This window comes from Oryctolagus cuniculus, chromosome 10, assembly GCF_051225735.1.
Source record: "Oryctolagus cuniculus isolate XC-2025 breed Fujian yellow rabbit chromosome 10, ASM5122573v1, whole genome shotgun sequence".
NCBI lineage: Eukaryota > Metazoa > Chordata > Mammalia > Lagomorpha > Leporidae > Oryctolagus > Oryctolagus cuniculus.
In genome coordinates, this window is record NC_142876.1 from 29,924,859 (window position 1) to 29,940,826 (window position 15,968).

The window sequence follows — 15,968 nt, forward strand, 5'->3', positions numbered from 1 at the left end:
TGAATAATCGATCAACCAGAAGTGGCACACACGTGCACTCCGTCCCTTGGCCACATCCTATCTGCAGATTCCTTGGAGGTAGCAAGGACAAAGGGACTAGCTTGACCCTTGTCACTCGCCGTGGGCAGCCGGCAAGGAGCCTGACACTGAGATAATTCTGACCACCCTGAGACGGGCCACAGCTTGGATGTGGCTTGCACCCCGCATTTGGCCAGGGCTGTGGTGGGGACAATCCCAAAGCATGCCCTGCTCCGTGCATATCAGGAGGTGGCATTTGCTTCTGCTTTCTTCCCTCCTAAGCCTGGGCTGGCCGGGCCCCCCGGGAGCTCTTCCTCTCCCAGCAGTTGCCTCCTGGCTGTGTGACTGAGGAAGCCCTCACCTCCTGTTTCCAAGCCAGTCATCTCTCTGTCGGCACCAATGGAAGCGAGCAATCGCATGAAAACAAATTCACGTTTGGCTCTGTCGTACACAGCGGGTTTCAGGAACGGCAGATTTGTTCTCCTAATTTGCTTTGGCTGCAATTAATATTCAAACGAGGTGGCAGGGAGCAGGCGCAGAGACTGGCTCTAATGATTTGTCCCAAGCAGAAAACTGAGAGCAGTCGGCAGCTGGAAGGGAGCCCCGGGACTGTGCATGGCTGGCTCGGCAGCCAGTGCTGTCCCGAGCGGCCTCTCCACCCCCACCGCCATCCCCTCCTCCCCACCAGGAACGGGGTCTCAGAGAGACCTCTGCCTCCCACCTGCCATGGGGGAGACCATGGCTAGCAAAGCAGCAATGTGGCTGGCACAGTGGTGACGATCCTCCAGTGGCCAGGACGGCTCACTGCCCCGGCCACGCAGCACAGCCAGGGATAGTCCGGGTCTCCTTTGTGCGTGGCAGGAGCCCAGTGACTTGAGCCGTCACCACTGCTCCCAAGGTCTGCAGTAGCAGGAAGCTGGAGTCCAACCCGGCTGCTCTGATGTGAGATGCAGGGTCTTAACCGGCAACGGAACTGCTTGGCTACACACCCAGCCCTTACCCTTTCTAAGAAAATTATCTATTGGCACACTGGGGCAGACCCTCTGACCACGGTGAGCAGCCCCCACCCCGGCGCAGCCTGGCGGCCCTGCCAGGAGTGCTCATCAGTGTGGACTCAGGTACAGCCCGGAGGGACTTGCTGCGAATAACAAAAGATGCCCGCTCCAGTCACTCAGGAAATGCCAAGGGTTTAGGAGTCTCTGTGCCAGGAGCAGACCGAAGTCCAAGTCTATTTTTTTTGTACTCTCTTGGCCTCCCCCAGCTCACTTCGTGGCGTCCCCCAGGGCCCTTCCTTAGAACCCACGTGCAGACCAGCACTCCTGCTGGCCTCGGCTGCCAGAGCCCACCAGGCCACTGCCCACGGCGGCTTGCAGGGCGGCTGGGAAGACTGACCCCGCCCCCCCACTGTTGTGTTTGTGGGTTTGCCAGAGCTCATGGTGGGCTGCCGAGGGCCACGCAAGGCCATTGCAGGCTTTTCAGGCAACACGGCAGGGTGAAGCTGAGATACCCAGGAGCTTTGTAAAGGCAGCCCTGGGTGGGCAGGGGTGGGCGCAGCGCATCGGTGAGGAGGTTCCGGCAGGGGCCCCAGGTCCAGAGCACGGCGGCTGGGATCAGGCGAGTGGCCAGAGATGAGCAAGTTGGAAAAGAGTGAAAGGAATTACTCAGGAGGCAAGAGCACCTCGCGTGGAGGCCAGTCCAACAGCACACCTGTGGATAACCACGGTCCACACTGGGCACCTCCAGGGCAGCTGAAGGTCAGAGGACAGCCAGGGTTGGAGTGGTCTGGAAGGCTGCATGGAGGAGGGGACTTGCATATCGCCTGACGAATGAAAAGTACTTGGATTGGCTTAAGGTCACGCCCACACGCTGCAGATAGCGCATTGGAGCCAGTGTTCGGGTAGGCCGGGGAGCAGGACTTGAGGTGATTGTGGCTGAAGGCAGCAGGAGTGTCCCGATGAGACCCCTTTGTGCCGGGGAGGAGGACAGAGTCTGGCCATCAGGGCTGACCCACGTAATGCCGCCAGGTTTGCACACATGCAAGCCACGAGCCGGCCACGAGAAGACCACAATAGAGCTCTCCAGGGGCCTGTGATCTCGCTCCCAGGAAGTGGATCTGACCCTGTCTGGCCAACCCCGGGGTGGAGAGGACCTCAGCAGGAGCTGTCACTGCCGGTGCCTGGCGCATGCTAGTTACGGGCCAGCACCTGCTCCAGGCAGCCTGGCATCCTGGGGAATCCGACAGCCGGGTCCGTGGGGCTGAGGACTGCAGCGGGTACTCCAGTATCGGACACAGGAACTTACCCACCGTGCTGTCCTCTGCTACACAACTTAGAAGAAGAGAAAGAGCCCGGTGTGCACTGGACGGCTGCTCGCTACCTTGGCGGTACCAGAACCAACCCCACCTCTGCCACAGCCACAGTGCCCTCGGCGCAGCTCAGTCCCCACCTCTGTTAGCCCGCCTCTCTGTTTGCAAACATCTCTCCTGTGTTGGGGTTCCCTCCCCTCTCCCCGCTTTGCTTGCTGTCTCTGAACCCTCTGCTACCTGTCTTAGTCCATTACATTACGTTACATCTGTAACCTCCAGAGAGCCTCGGGTCAAGGTTGATAAGGTGAAGTGCTGTGCTAATAATACTCTCCCTCTAGAGAAAGGCGCGCCTGAAGTTTCAAAGTGCGATCCGACAGGAGCGAGAGCCAGAGCCATCAGCCGCAGGAGCCTTGGACAGCGCCCGGAACTTTCGCTTAGCGTGGCCTGGCCCGGCCGCTGGGTCTCTTGCATCCGCAGTAAAGCCCGCTCATCCCGGGTTGCCTTCTGGCGTGTACCAGAGTATGGGGAAGTGCAGTGCACGGCCCATTTTGCGTCTCTGACAAGGTGAATTATGAGAAAGCGGCTGCTCCCCGCACATGTCCAGATCCATTTTAGCGGCTACAATGGAGAGACAGGGAAGGCATTTGACATAGAGGTTAAGACGCTGCTTAGGAGGGCTGAGGCTTGGGTCCTGGTTCACTCCGGATTCCAGCTTGGGAGAAAATAGAAAGTAGCTCAAGCGCTTGGGTCTCTGCCACCCACGGAGGAAGCCCGGATTGAATTTTCAGCTCCTGACTTTGGCTTGGCCCAGCCCCAGCTGTTGCTGGCATTTGGGGAGTGAACCCGTGGGTGGGAGACCTCTGTCTCTACCTTTCAAATAAATTATTTTTTAAAAAAAGTCAATTTCCCATCAACAAATTGGGTAATTGCATTTTTAAAAATAAATGTAGTTTTATCTTTTTTAGAAAATTTATTTTATTTATTTGAAAGGCAGAGTTACAGAGAAACAAGGAGAGGCAGAGAGAAATTGTCCATCTACTGGTTTACTCCCCAAATGGTCACAATAGCCAGGGAAAATGCATTTTAAAATGCAATTACCCCAGGGGTCAGTGCGCTGTGGCGTAGCAGGTAAAGCCACCGCCTGCAGTGCTGGCCTCCCCTATGGGAGCCACTTTGAGTCCCAGCTGCTTCTCTTCCAATCCAGCTCCCTGCCATGGCCTGGGAAAGCAGTAGAAGATGGCCCAGGTGTTAGGGCCCCTACACCCATGTGGGAGACCCAGAAGAGAAGCTCCTGGCTCCTGGCTTCCTTCCCATTGGCCCAACTCTGACCACTGGGGACATTTGGGGAGTGAACTAATGGATGGAAGACACCCCCTCCTCTGCCTCTGCCTCTCTCTGACTATGCCTTTCAAATAAATAAATAAATCTTTTTAAAAAATGCAATTACCCGGGTCAGTGTTGTGGCATAGCAAGTAAAGCTGCCACTTGCAATGGTGGCAATCCGTATGGGTACCAGCTTGAGACCCTGGCTGCTCTGCTTCTGCTCCAGCTCCCTGCTGATGGGCCTGGGAAAGAAGCAGTGGACGGCCCAAGTACTTACACCCCTGCACCCACGTGGGAGACCTGGAAGAAGCTCCTGGCTCCTGACTTTGGCCTGGCCCAGCCCCAGCCATTGCAGCCATTTGGGGAGTGAACCAAACAGAAGATGGAAGATCTCTCCCTCTCTCTCTCTGTAACTCTGCCTAAATCTAAAAGTGCAAAAAAAAAAAAAAAAAAAAAAGCAAAAATATCCAAGAGGCCTCTACAGTTTTCAGACCCTGAAGTTCTCACTCTTAGATTGAGCTGGTATTGGATGAATTTCAGTCTAACTTAACTGGCAAACACAGAGATAAATGATAAATCAGGAAGCTTATGGCTGATGAATGGGATGGAATTTGGTAAAGCCAAAATTCCTTCCCAATTCACTATGTACAGCAGTTGCTTTTTCAACCGTTTTTTTTTTTTAAGATTTATTTATTTATTTATTTGAAAGTCAGAGTTGCACAGAGAGAGGAGAGGCAAAGACAGAGAGAGAGGTCTTCCATCCAATGGTTCACCCCCCAGTTGGCCGCAACGGCTGGAGCTGCACCAATCTGAAGCCAGGAGCCAGGAGCCTCCTCCAGGTCTCCCACGTGGGCGCAGGGGCCCAAGGACCTGGGCCATCCTCCACTGCTTTCCCAGGCCACAGCAGAGAGCTGGATCAGAAGTGGAGCAGCCGGGTCTCAAACTGGCACCCGTATGGGATGCCGGCGCTTCAGGCCAGGGCGTTAACCCACTGTGCCACAGTGCCGTTCCTCAACCTTTTAATTGTCAAAAGCACAATTACCTGTGCTAGCAAACATGTGGGTAAGGCCTTAAGGCCAACTAGTGACACCTGGCCAGAGTCCCCAGCAGTCCCCAGGGGCGTCTCCAGGACCCTCAGAGCGATCCCTGCTCATAATTCTCACGTCTTCCTCACCCCAGAATGCATCTTTAAACCATTGCTTCCTTTCAGTTACATCATTGCTTCCTTTCGCTCTACATCCTGCCTGTGAGATTCACCTGTGCTGTTGGCACGGCTGCAGCCTGGGCCTTTGTCTTGTCCTGTACTATTCTGTCACATGAGCCCACCACACGTGACCCATTCACAGCCCATGCACACTGAGCCACGGTCACTGTCTTACGCAACAACCAAAACTGGGAGGAGGCGTGACTGTGTCAGAAAACACGGGTATAAAATCAATGAAAAACAAGATAAAGCGTGATCGGTCAACAAATGGTTCGATGGAATGGGATGTACTTCTGCTGCTATGAACCAGGCTTAAAACTAACCAAAAAAATCTCCAATATTAGGGACAGCTTATTATGGAATAAGATGCAAAGGACCAGACACAAAGCTAAAAGGAAGTTTAGTAAAGAAGCAACTCAGCAGCTCGCAAGATCAGGTAACATTAAACTGTTGGTTTACCCCACCTGGTCCAGCCCGGGCGAGCATTCACGCAAACTCGTTAGGGTGCTCTCTGAGCAAGAGACCCCCGCGGTGGCAGAAGCAGCTGTCAGAAAATGACAGAACCATGAATCATTCATGGCCGCGCTAAGCACTTAGCAGTTCCTTGGAGAGAACCCTGCCAGTCACTATGTGAGTGGTAGAAAAATACAAAGGATGAAGTTCAAGGTTGGGATGCACTCTAAAAATTTTATTTATTTGAAAGACAGAATGACAGAGAGAGAGAGAGAGAAAGAGAGAGAGAGAATATCTTCCATCCACTGTTCACTCTCTAAATAGCTACAACAGGCAGAGCCAGGCTGATCTGAAGCCAGGAGCCAGGAGCTTCTTCTGGGTCTCTCACATGGGTGCACCCAAGTACTTGGGCCATCTGCTGCTGCTTTTCCAGGCACATGAACAGGGAACTGGATGGGAAGTGGAGCAGCCAGGACTTGAACCAGCGCCCATAAGGGATGCAGGTCCCGCAGGCAGCGGCTTTACCCGCTACACCACAGCACGGCCCCTGGGGTGTACTTTTTCCACCAGTCTTCCTCCCTGCTCCAGAACAGCCAGCAACGTTTGTCCCAAATCAGCAGGCAGCATTTCAGGTCTTCGCAAGCTCGAGGTCAAGGCCAAGCTGGCCCTTCCTCAATACCCTACCCTTTGGAAGCCCATGCGATCGATACCAGAGCACCTGGGATAGAGTCCTGCCTTGGCTGCTGACCCAGCTTCCTGCCGAGGGGCGCCCCAGGAGGCCCTTGAGGATGGCTCCAGTCCCAGCCACCCACGTCAGCAACCCAGGTGGAAATCCTGGTTCCTGGTCTCAGCCTGACCCAGCGCTGGCTGTTGGGGGTCTTTGAGGACAGAACCAGTAGGTGAAAAATCTCTCCCTTGCTCTGTCCCTTTACCTTTCCAAGTAAATCAAAATAGACTTAAAAATATATCATGCCGGCCGGCGCCGCGGCTCACTAGGCTAATCCTCCACCTGCGGCGCCGGCACACCAGGTTCTAGTCCCAGTTGGGGCGCCGGATTCTGTCCCGGTTGCCCCTCTTCCAGTCCAGCTCTCTGCTGTGGCCCAGGAAGGCAGTGGAGGATGGCCCAAGTGCTTGGGCCCTGCACCTGGCTCCTGGCTTTGGATCGGTGCAGCGCGCCGGCCACAGCAGCCATTGGGGGGGTGAACCAATGGAAAAAAAGAAGATCTTTCTCTCTGTCTCTCTCTCTCACTGTCCACTCTGCCTGTCAATATCATGCCAGACTTTAAAAAGAAAAAAGGTACGTTTTCTTTCATGCAAACAAAGTTGATATAGGGACAGCTCTTTTTCCTAATGCGCATTTCTCATGAACTTTGTGTATGCACAGGGACTTAGCACAAAGTGGGTCCTGGAGAGTAACTTGCTCCTAGTATACAGGGAAACCAGGACTCAGCTAGGTGGAGGCCGACTCCCAACACCGTGCTCTGTCCCCGGTGCTGCGCAGCCTCCCAGGCACCCCGCCAGGGCGGGTAACCTCCCCATTTCCAGGAACTGAGCCGATTCCGGGGACTTGCCCTGTGAAACCAGGTCCCTCCCAGACCGACCCACACCAGCAGATGCTAAGGTTGGGGTTAGATACTGCTGTATAAGAAACAGCCCCACGCCGCAGTGCTACTGATTGGCTCGCGAGTCTGAGGTTTGACAGGCTGGGCCGGACAGGCTTGTCTGCTCTGTGTGGGGTCTGCTGGGGCCCAGGAGGGCTCACTCCCCGCTCTGCAGTCTCTCTGGCTTCTCTCTCCAGCAGTGCAGGACGACTTCTTTACCTCTAAGAATCCCAGTCCAGAAGTTTCTGGGCTCCTCTGGCCTGAACCCCAGCTTCCACTGGGCTTTAGTGGCCAAAACAAAGCACGAGGCCAGCTCAAGTCCACACGGGTGACCAACAGACCACAGCCTGCGGCTTGAGGGGCTTGGGCAGCTGTAGAGGTGGCAAACGGCTGCCGGCGGCCATCTTTGTGGACCACATGCCACCTTGCCCTGGGCTGACGTGGTGCAAGAGACAGCTGGGAGCTACAGAGGAGAGCTGGGCAGGCCTGGAGACTTTAGTCAGAGCCAGGGTCTAAGAGGCGGGTCACAGCTTGACTGATGCTCAAGCAGGGTGGGGGAGGGCAGACAGAGCACGAGGGCTGTGAACGCTGATCCAAGGCTCAGAGCTCTTATTCCAAGGTCAGAGGGATTTCAGGAAAAGGGTCTGGCCACTGCAGAGAGCTGGATTGGAAGTGGAGTAGCTGGGACTCAAACAGGTGCCCACATGGGATGCCAGCACTACAGGCAGGGGTTTACCCGCTACACCACAGTGCCGGCCCTCTAGCCTGGGATTCTTAGAAGTAAAGAAGTCTGCCAGTGAACCACTGGACGGGAACTCTCTCTGCCTCCCCCACCTCCAAAAAAAAAAAAAAAAAAAGGTAGGATAAGAATGGTTTTCTGGCCTCAGGCCCTACCCATCTGTGCAGGCACTAATTCTTTGGGAACCTGTGGGCGTTAGGGGACATCACAGGGAAGCTGAGAGGCTCCTGGAAATCAGCAAATATCCAGTATTATTATTGTTGTTGTTCAACATTTCTTACCCCCAGAACAGTTAGAAGTGCTGTTGGTTCCGGTCTGGTGGACAGGGGTAGGGCAGTCTCAGGCTGGGCTCCCTGGAAGCAGAGCCTGGGACAAAGATTCAGCACACATGATGGGTGGGAGGGGTGGGGAGTGTGTTCCCGGGCAAGGAGTGCAGGCCAGGCCAGCGAGGGGCTCAGCGTGGCCTTCTCCTGTGGGGAGCTTTGTGGCGAGTTCGTGCCACCCTCACGGAGTTGGGGGGGTGACCAACCGTCCTGGTGCAAACTGAACCCCCTTAGCTCCAAGCAAACCCCCTTGTCTGGGCCCCAGCTTTATATTGCAAGTCAGTCACGGGATCTGGGCTGTCTCAGGAGAAGGGGGTGGCTCACCCACCCAGGGAAGGCACACAAGCCCCTGTGAAGGGTCTCTCTGCTCCCCAGCCCCCTAGCTGGGACACAGCACAGGGGCAGGACAGGCAGCACCCCCACCCCCACCCCACCCCCGCACCTGCACTTGGCCTGCACGGGGAGGCCTCAGCTCTGGCCCAGCCCAGAGGTGGATTCTGAGAACACCTGACAGGTTTCACGCGGACCCTGTTGGCTTCCCGCTTGTTTGCGACTCAATTAAATTAACAAATTGGTCTCTTTGCCCAGACTCTTTCTGCCGCCTGTATTTTAGCATATGTCAGTCAGGGTGGCCCAGCGTCTCCAGATGGCTGTGAGCTCACTCTGCAGTCAGTGCCAGCTCATGGCTGGGGATGCGCGCGTGTGTGGAGGGGCCCCGAGGCGCAGACGCCAAGCCGGGGGGGGGGGGGGGGGGGACCCGGTGGGCGAGGAGGAGCAATGGAGGCGAGGGGCTGGAGGCTGGGGGCGGGGGGCCTAGAGGAGCCAGCAGGGGCCAAGCACCCCACTGCTGAAGCGCAGAAGCAGGTGTCTGGAGAAGGCTCTCAGCCTCCGCCTCTCTGGGGGACGCAGATCAGTGGTTCTCCAAGTGCGTTCCCTGGTCCAGCACCATCAAAGCGACCACTGAGCTCACTGGAGAGGCAGGTTCTCTGGTCTCCCCCAACCGGCAGCCCCACAGACTCAGCAGCTGGGCAGGTGGGGCCGGCAGTGTGGTGTGAGAACCACAGTGGCACCGCTCAACCCTCACTGCAGGGAGGGAACCAGGAGGAGCCAGAGGAGCTGCGGGGCCCCCTAGAGGAAGGAGGTGGGTGGTCCTCACGTGACCACCACGATTCCTCTCCAGCCTGCAACCAGATGGAGGGGATGCGGAAGCCAGGGGAGGAGAGAAAGCCAGAAAAGTGTGCCGGGGAAAGGTCGTGTCCGAGGACTTGAGCCGCAGCTGCTGGGACGCGGTGCAGGCTCCTGGCTCCTGTCACCGGGAACCGCGAGGAAGAGGAGGCAGGGTTGGAGGCAGGCTGACCCCAGCTGCACAGGGCAGGTTGACTTGGGGGTTGACTGTGGCGTCCACTGGGGGAAGGGAGGGTAGGGAACAGGTAGCCCATGTCGAGGCTCCTGCTCCAGGCCTGGAGTCCCCAGGACACCGTCTGCTCTTCTGACCTCTGAGGCCGGAGACCAGGGAGAGAGAGGCCCACGCTCACGTCTGCAGGGCTGTGTTACACTTGGTCATTTCGCTGGGCCTGAGCTAGGGTGGTCGGCGGCCTCAGGCTCAAAGGTCTCAGGGTCCGAGCAGAGAGGAGAGGGGAGTGCGCTGCTTGCAGGTGCAGACGTGACGGAGTGGGAGTTTGTGGGACCTGGAGATGCAGGCCCTGCCTAGACCCCGTGGCAGCCCCAGACCCCAGCCTATAGGCAGCACCTGGAAATGGAGGCCCCTGCGGCCAGTCTGGCTGACTTTGAGAAAGCCCCAAATTCAGAAGGACGTGGAAAACAGCACGACCTTCAAAAGGAGCTACGAGCAGCTCCCGTTCTGAGCAGGAATCTGTCCAGACTGGCGCAGAGCTGGGGCTGTGAGCACCAGGACTCCAGCCCCCCAGGGGGATCAGGGGGCTCTGCTGTTCTGCTCCCCGTTCCCTGTGTCCCTCTCAAGGGCCACCCTAATGCTAGGCACTGTGCATTTATCCTTTCCAGAAGCCCCTGCCTGCCCCCGTATTAAATGGTTATTGCTGCTACTTGACACAGCACAGCTGACCCAAAGACCTAAAGAACCTGTGCTCAGTCCTCAGCCAGGAGGCAAGATGGGAACGTGGTGTCTCCTACTGGCGGCCCCAGCAGGTCTGTGCAGGACGGGTCCGGGAGCGGGCAGGAGAGGAGGCCCCAGGGAGCCGCACAGACGCATGGCCAGCAGGGCCCTCCTCGGCCGTGGCTTTGGGCAGCAGCCTCTGCTCTCCCCACGGTTGGTCCCCCCGATGTCCTCAAACTCCCTGTTAGCTGGTTCTACTTGGAAAGAACCCCGCATGGATGATGGAGTACCAGGGATACAGCTCACCTGCCCGTACGAGACCCCAAGGCCTCGTCCACACTTTCTGGTAGGGATGTCTGGGCTCCTGTCCCCTGGGGATGCAAAACCTGCGGTCTAAGGATGCCTGGAAAGTATTAAAGTGGTCTATGGGGCTGCTGTGGTGGTGCAGGCTGGGACGCCCGCATCCCACAGCAGAGCGCGGGTGCCAGTCCCAGCCACTGTGCCCTTCCCATCCAGCTCCCAGCTGAAGCACCTGGGAAGCAGCCGATGATGCATCAAGGGCTTGGGCCTCTGCCATTCCCATAGGACGCTGACATGGAGCTCCTGGGCCCTGAGCCTCAGTCTCAGCTGTTACAGCCACTTGAGAGCAAACCAGCAGATGGAAGATTCTCCCCGCCACCCACCCCATGCTGCCTTTCAAATAAACGAATACATGAAAAACCAACAACAGCAAGAACAACGTGGCTTGTGGGGCCAGTGCTATGGCAGTCTGCAGTGCTGGCATCCCATATAGGCACTGTTTCAAGTCCCAGCTGCTCCACTTCTGATCCAGCTCCCTGTTAATGCACCTGGGAAAGCAGTGGAAGACGGTCCCCAGTGCGTGGGCCCCTGCACGCACATGGGAGATCTGGATGAAGCTCCTGGTTCCTGGCTTCGGACTGGCCCAGCTCCGGCCATTGTGGCCATTTGGGGAGTGAACCAGCAGATGGATGATGTCTCTCTGACTCTCCCTCGCTGTCAATTCTGCCTTTCAAATAAATAAATAATGTGGTTTCTTGGTGTTTACTTTTCAATTGAAGACCCATGCTCATTACCCACTTCACACACTTCTGTGTGATGAAAGGTTTGCCGCTTCAGGAAAGAGCAGGTGTGCCTCATTTTCATGGTTTTAGAAACAGCAAAGGAAAAAGAAGCAAAAGAAGTGACAACGAGCCCCCATTCGCCCCACACTGCGCATTCTCCTGCTTGTTTCGGTTCTGTAGGTGAGGGTGCTCAAGTCGCAAGCCGCAGGAGCGGCTGAATCCACGGTGGGGGTTCCTGGGCTCCTCTCCCTGAATCAGCCCTCCCCAAGAGCTGGCGCGCCCGAGGCTGTGTGCGTTTTGCCTGGCACGAGCTGCAGAAATGATGGATTTTTCCACTTCAGTAGTCAAATGAGGAGGGGGTGGAGATCAAGGCAGATCAAAGGATTACACCGAAGAAGACATCCTTGGAGGCCCAGCATCGACAGAGTTGAAGCTGGGGTTGGGGTTCATAGCACGTGCCTATGAAATCACGTTATGTCCCCCCCCACACCACTTAATTCAGCGGGAAGAGGGCGGGCTCTGGTTCATCACGCACCTGTGTGTGTCAATTTCTTGAGGCAGAATTGACAGAGATTGCTTTAGGAATGACCCTGGGTGCGTTTTGTTTCTTCCTGGCTCTATTAATTGACTGGGGTTTCAGCAATGTTTCCCTGTCTTGCTAAAATTGGGAGGGGTCCCCCACAATATTCTGAAATACATGTCCCTGGAGCACAGCCATTCTTTGTCAAAACAAAAATAAGACAACAGTGTTCAATGTATAGAAGATGCAAAATACAGAAGGCTGTAGGTAGGGTTGTGGCAAGGTACTGGAGTGCCCAGGTACTCTTGGTTAGGAGGAAAAGGAATAGAACCCGCCTCGCCTGTGAAGAGGGAGGCGAAAAATAACCCTGCTGCTCTCCTCTCGCCCTCTCGCCGCCTCCACCCCATCTTCCTCCCCCAGGTCTTTAGTTCACATCCACTCCTTTCCTAAGCTGGACGGAGAAGGCCAAGGTAGGGGTCACGGAGGGCACAGGTGATTTGTAGGGGGAAGACAAGGAGAGGGGGCGGGACAAAGAGATAGAAGCAGAGGAGCCTGGGCCGAGCACTGGGCTGGGGACTGGATACAGAGCAGATGGGGCAAAGCAGGCTGGTCTGTTTGTCCTTTGTGTCCTCTTGGCGTTGGCAGGGTGGGCGATGGACACGGGGACAGCTGCAGAAGCAGGGAGCAGGCTGACATATGCTGCAGGCTGGTTGTGGCCCGGTGGGACAGACAAGGTCAGGGAGCTGGCCCAGGGGCACAGGGCTCTGCTTCTGCCCAGGGTGACCACGTAGGCCCAGCTGGCATCAGGTGGCATCAGAGAGGGGCTAGGCCTGAAGGCAGGGACCTGCGGGGACCGTGGTAGGCACCGCGAGCCATGTCTTGGTGCCTGCCCAGAGACAATGGCCTGGGCAGTTCCAGCCTCCCAGGAGATGGGAGATGCCGCTGAGAACCCCAGAGGCTGGACGGAGGTGGAGCTGCTTTGGAGAGGAGCGGTAGCGCTGGAGAACCCGGAAGCCTCCTGGGGGTGCAGTTAAATCTGGCCTGGGGCCCAGAACCCAGTGCAGTGAAGGAACAGCACTGGGGCAGGAGGAGGTTCAGAAAGGGGGCGGGCGGGGAGTGAAGGCAGGGATGCAAAGCACACTCTCAGAGTCTGAATTACAGCCAAGCAATGGATCATGTTCTGGTACATGTATATGGAGCAAATGCATGTCCCTGTGTGCGCGTGTGTGCGTGTGTGTGGCAGGGGGGAGGGCAGATATTGCCTTTCTATTTTTCTTGGCTAAATCTAGCAATGCTAACTGAAGGAAAATTATCGGTGATTTTTTATTTCTCCCTTTGACTCTTTCTATATTTGCTAAACTAGCTCTTAGATGGGCTTTTTAAAAAAGATTTATTTATTTATTTGAAAGACAGAGTTACAATGAGAGAGAGAGAGAGAGCGCTTTCATTACTGGTTCACCCCGCAGAGGGCTACAACAGTCAGGTCCGGGCCAGGCCGAGGCCCAGAGCCTGGAACTCCATGCAGGTCTCCCACATGGGTGGCAGGGGCCCAGGTACTTGGGCCATCGTCTGCCACCTTCCCAGGCGCACTAGTAAGAAGCTGGATGGAAAGCAGAGCAGCCAGGACTTGAACCAGTAAGCCGACATGGGGTGCTGCATCGCAGGTGGCGGCTTAACCTGCTGTGCCACACCACCAGCCCTAGCAGGCATTACTCGGATATGCACTTAAAAATCCTAACCCTGCACTGCAATCCCTGAGCAAACGGCCTTGTTCTGCCGAGTCGGGTTCCGGGTAAGTTTCAGCCTGGGGGGCAGGTGGCGTGAGCTCCCTCCCGGTGTCCACGCGTGGGTTCGAGGCCCCAGCCTCGCAGCAGCTTGCAGCCCCATGCCCTCATGGTCATAGATGAATGCCTGTCACGGCCAATCTCCTGCAGACTCTACAGCCCATCCCCTCTCCCCAGCAAATTCACTGACAGCCTCCGCACCGGAGTCCCTCAGCGGGGTGGACTCCCCTGTCCACCGAGCCTTTCCTGGGGGCACAGGGTCTCAGCAGCTCGGCTTGCGGATCCCACGGATTCGGTCCCTGTGCTTCTTTCCCATTTGCACCGCCAATCTCAAGGAGCCTCCCTACCACGTGTTCATACAGAGGGCTGGCGCTGTGGTGTCTTGGGCTAAAGCCTCCACCTATGGCGTCAGCGTCCCGTACGGGTACAGGTTCGAGTCCCAGCTGCTCCTCTTCCTATCCAGCTCTCTGCTATGGCCTGGGAAAGCAGTGGAAGATGGCCCAAGCCCCTGGGCCCCTGCACCCACGTGGGAGACCCAGAAGAAGCTCCTGACTTTGGATTGGCGCCGCTCTGGCTACCAAAATCCAGTTACTCAAGTTCCTCTTATCAAATGGCCTTGTATTTGCAAATCTTCCCATCTACTTTAAGTCATCTCTAGATTACTTAATACACCCATTACTGTGTAAATAGCTGTTATGTGGTAGTTTTACAGTACTATCACTTTTATTACTGTACTGTTATTTTGTTGATTTTTTAGAAGTTTTTTTTTAAATTTTACAGATAGAGTTAGTGAGAAAGACAGAGAGAAAGGTCTTCCCTCCATTGGTTCACTCCCCAAATGGCCGCTATGGCTGGAGCTACGCCGATCTGAAGCCCGGAGCCAGGTGCTTCATCCTGGTCTCCCATGCGGGTGCAGGGGCCCAAGGACCTGGGTCATCCTCCACTGCCCTCCTGGGCCACAGCAGAGAGCTGGACTGGAAGAGGAGCAACCAGGACTAGAACCCGGCGCCCATATGGGATGCTGGCGCTGCAGGTGGAGGATTAACCAAGTGGGCCATGGCGCAGGCCCCAAAATATGTTCTTTTTTAATAATTTCAAAATTTTTTACTGATACATAAAAATTGTGCAGATCGCTGGGGTGCGGTGTGATGTTCTGATACACATGTGCACTGGGTGATGCCCAGTCAGGGTAATCACACCTATTTCCTTGAAAACTGAACTTTTCCTTACGGTAAAAACATTGTAAACACTTTTTTTAGGGAGAGAACTATACAGTACATTATCACCATTTACTGTTGCCCTGCTATGCAAGAGAACACCAGAAGAGCTTCCTTCTCTCCACTATAACTTTAGAATCTTCTCAGTCCATCGCTGGTGGATGCTGTGGTTGTGGGTATGGAGGTCTGATTATATGGACAGCAGATTCCATAATCTTATTCCAGTGTTCAGTCCTTGCTCATTTTTAGCCGATTTGAATTCTTAAATTCTGCTTAACAAGTATGTGCATACATATATGTCATGTACTTACATAATGCACATATCCAAAGCATCTTAAAATATTTAAAAATCTAGAGTATTCTCAGAGCACTCACTGAGTCTCGCTAGTTGGCACTAATTATAAACAATCCAGTCTGACAGTTGTCTGTAATGGCTTTATAAATGCTAGGCCTGTCGTTCTAATTAGACGATAAACCAGTCTTTTGCGTCTCTAATATGCCTCAGAGCACCTGCCATGGAGTAGAGCAAGCATAGTAAAAGTTTAATGATATGTCTGACTCCACTTGGCTCCCGTCTTCCCTTTGCTCCTCTTCCCTCTCCCCGCCCAGTCCAGTTCCCCTACCACTAAAAGCAGGCTTTCTTAACCACCCCTTTTACTGTCTCTAGCCCCTGCTGGGCATGTCCCGCTCTGGAGTTAATTGGTGCATCACCCAGACACCCAGAATCACGCTTCCTTAGCTATGTGGGCCGCCCAGAATGAACCCTCGCTTGTCTCGCAGTGGGGACAGGTGCCGTCTCCGGCTGTCTGTGAGAGCACTGGTTACTGCACATTACGTGTGTTTACCAGTGCCACTGCCTACATAAGCGTGGCTGGCAATGTGGCCATGTGGTGTCATTGGAAGGAATAAAATATAGATCTTTTCTCCAAATCCAAAAGTAATGCAAGTTTTAAGTCTTAAAAAAACAAACTCAACTTTCATTCGTTCTCCTGTAATCTTTCCATTTGTATCTTTCTAGCATGCATATAGGATATATATATATATATATATATATATAACATCTTCAAAAAGTTCACGGCAATGCATTTTATGAAAAATCTATGTATGGATTTCAAAATGTCTTTGCACAAGAGTAACCTTACATTTTCATTCCATTTTACATGATCCTTTTGAAGTCCCCTCGTACGTACCTCCATGGACACGTGCATACACACAGATACATATCACTTTGTTTTCCTTTCCTCGTTAAGCAACATACAGGCGCCACTTTTCTGTGACCAGCCCCTGATTATTTGACATTTCAGGGGTGCTGTGAAGTCCTGGCT

The 15,968-nt window shown here is 54.8% G+C and overlaps 1 long non-coding RNA gene across 4 annotated transcripts; it reads left to right on the top strand.

The window, feature by feature from the left end:
* Positions 1-9,072: 9,072 nt before the first annotated feature.
* LOC149123726 (uncharacterized) lies at positions 9,073-11,093 on the top strand. 4 transcript variants are annotated; one of them, XR_016215121.1, is made up of 3 exons: positions 9,073-9,341; positions 9,989-10,386; positions 10,557-11,093. It is a non-coding gene; the product is annotated as an uncharacterized LOC149123726 (long non-coding RNA). The 4 variants fall into 4 exon arrangements; XR_016215119.1 differs by having other exon boundaries at positions 9,073-9,337; XR_016215120.1 differs by having other exon boundaries at positions 9,073-9,337; positions 9,989-10,132.
* Positions 11,094-15,968: the final 4,875 nt, after the last annotated feature.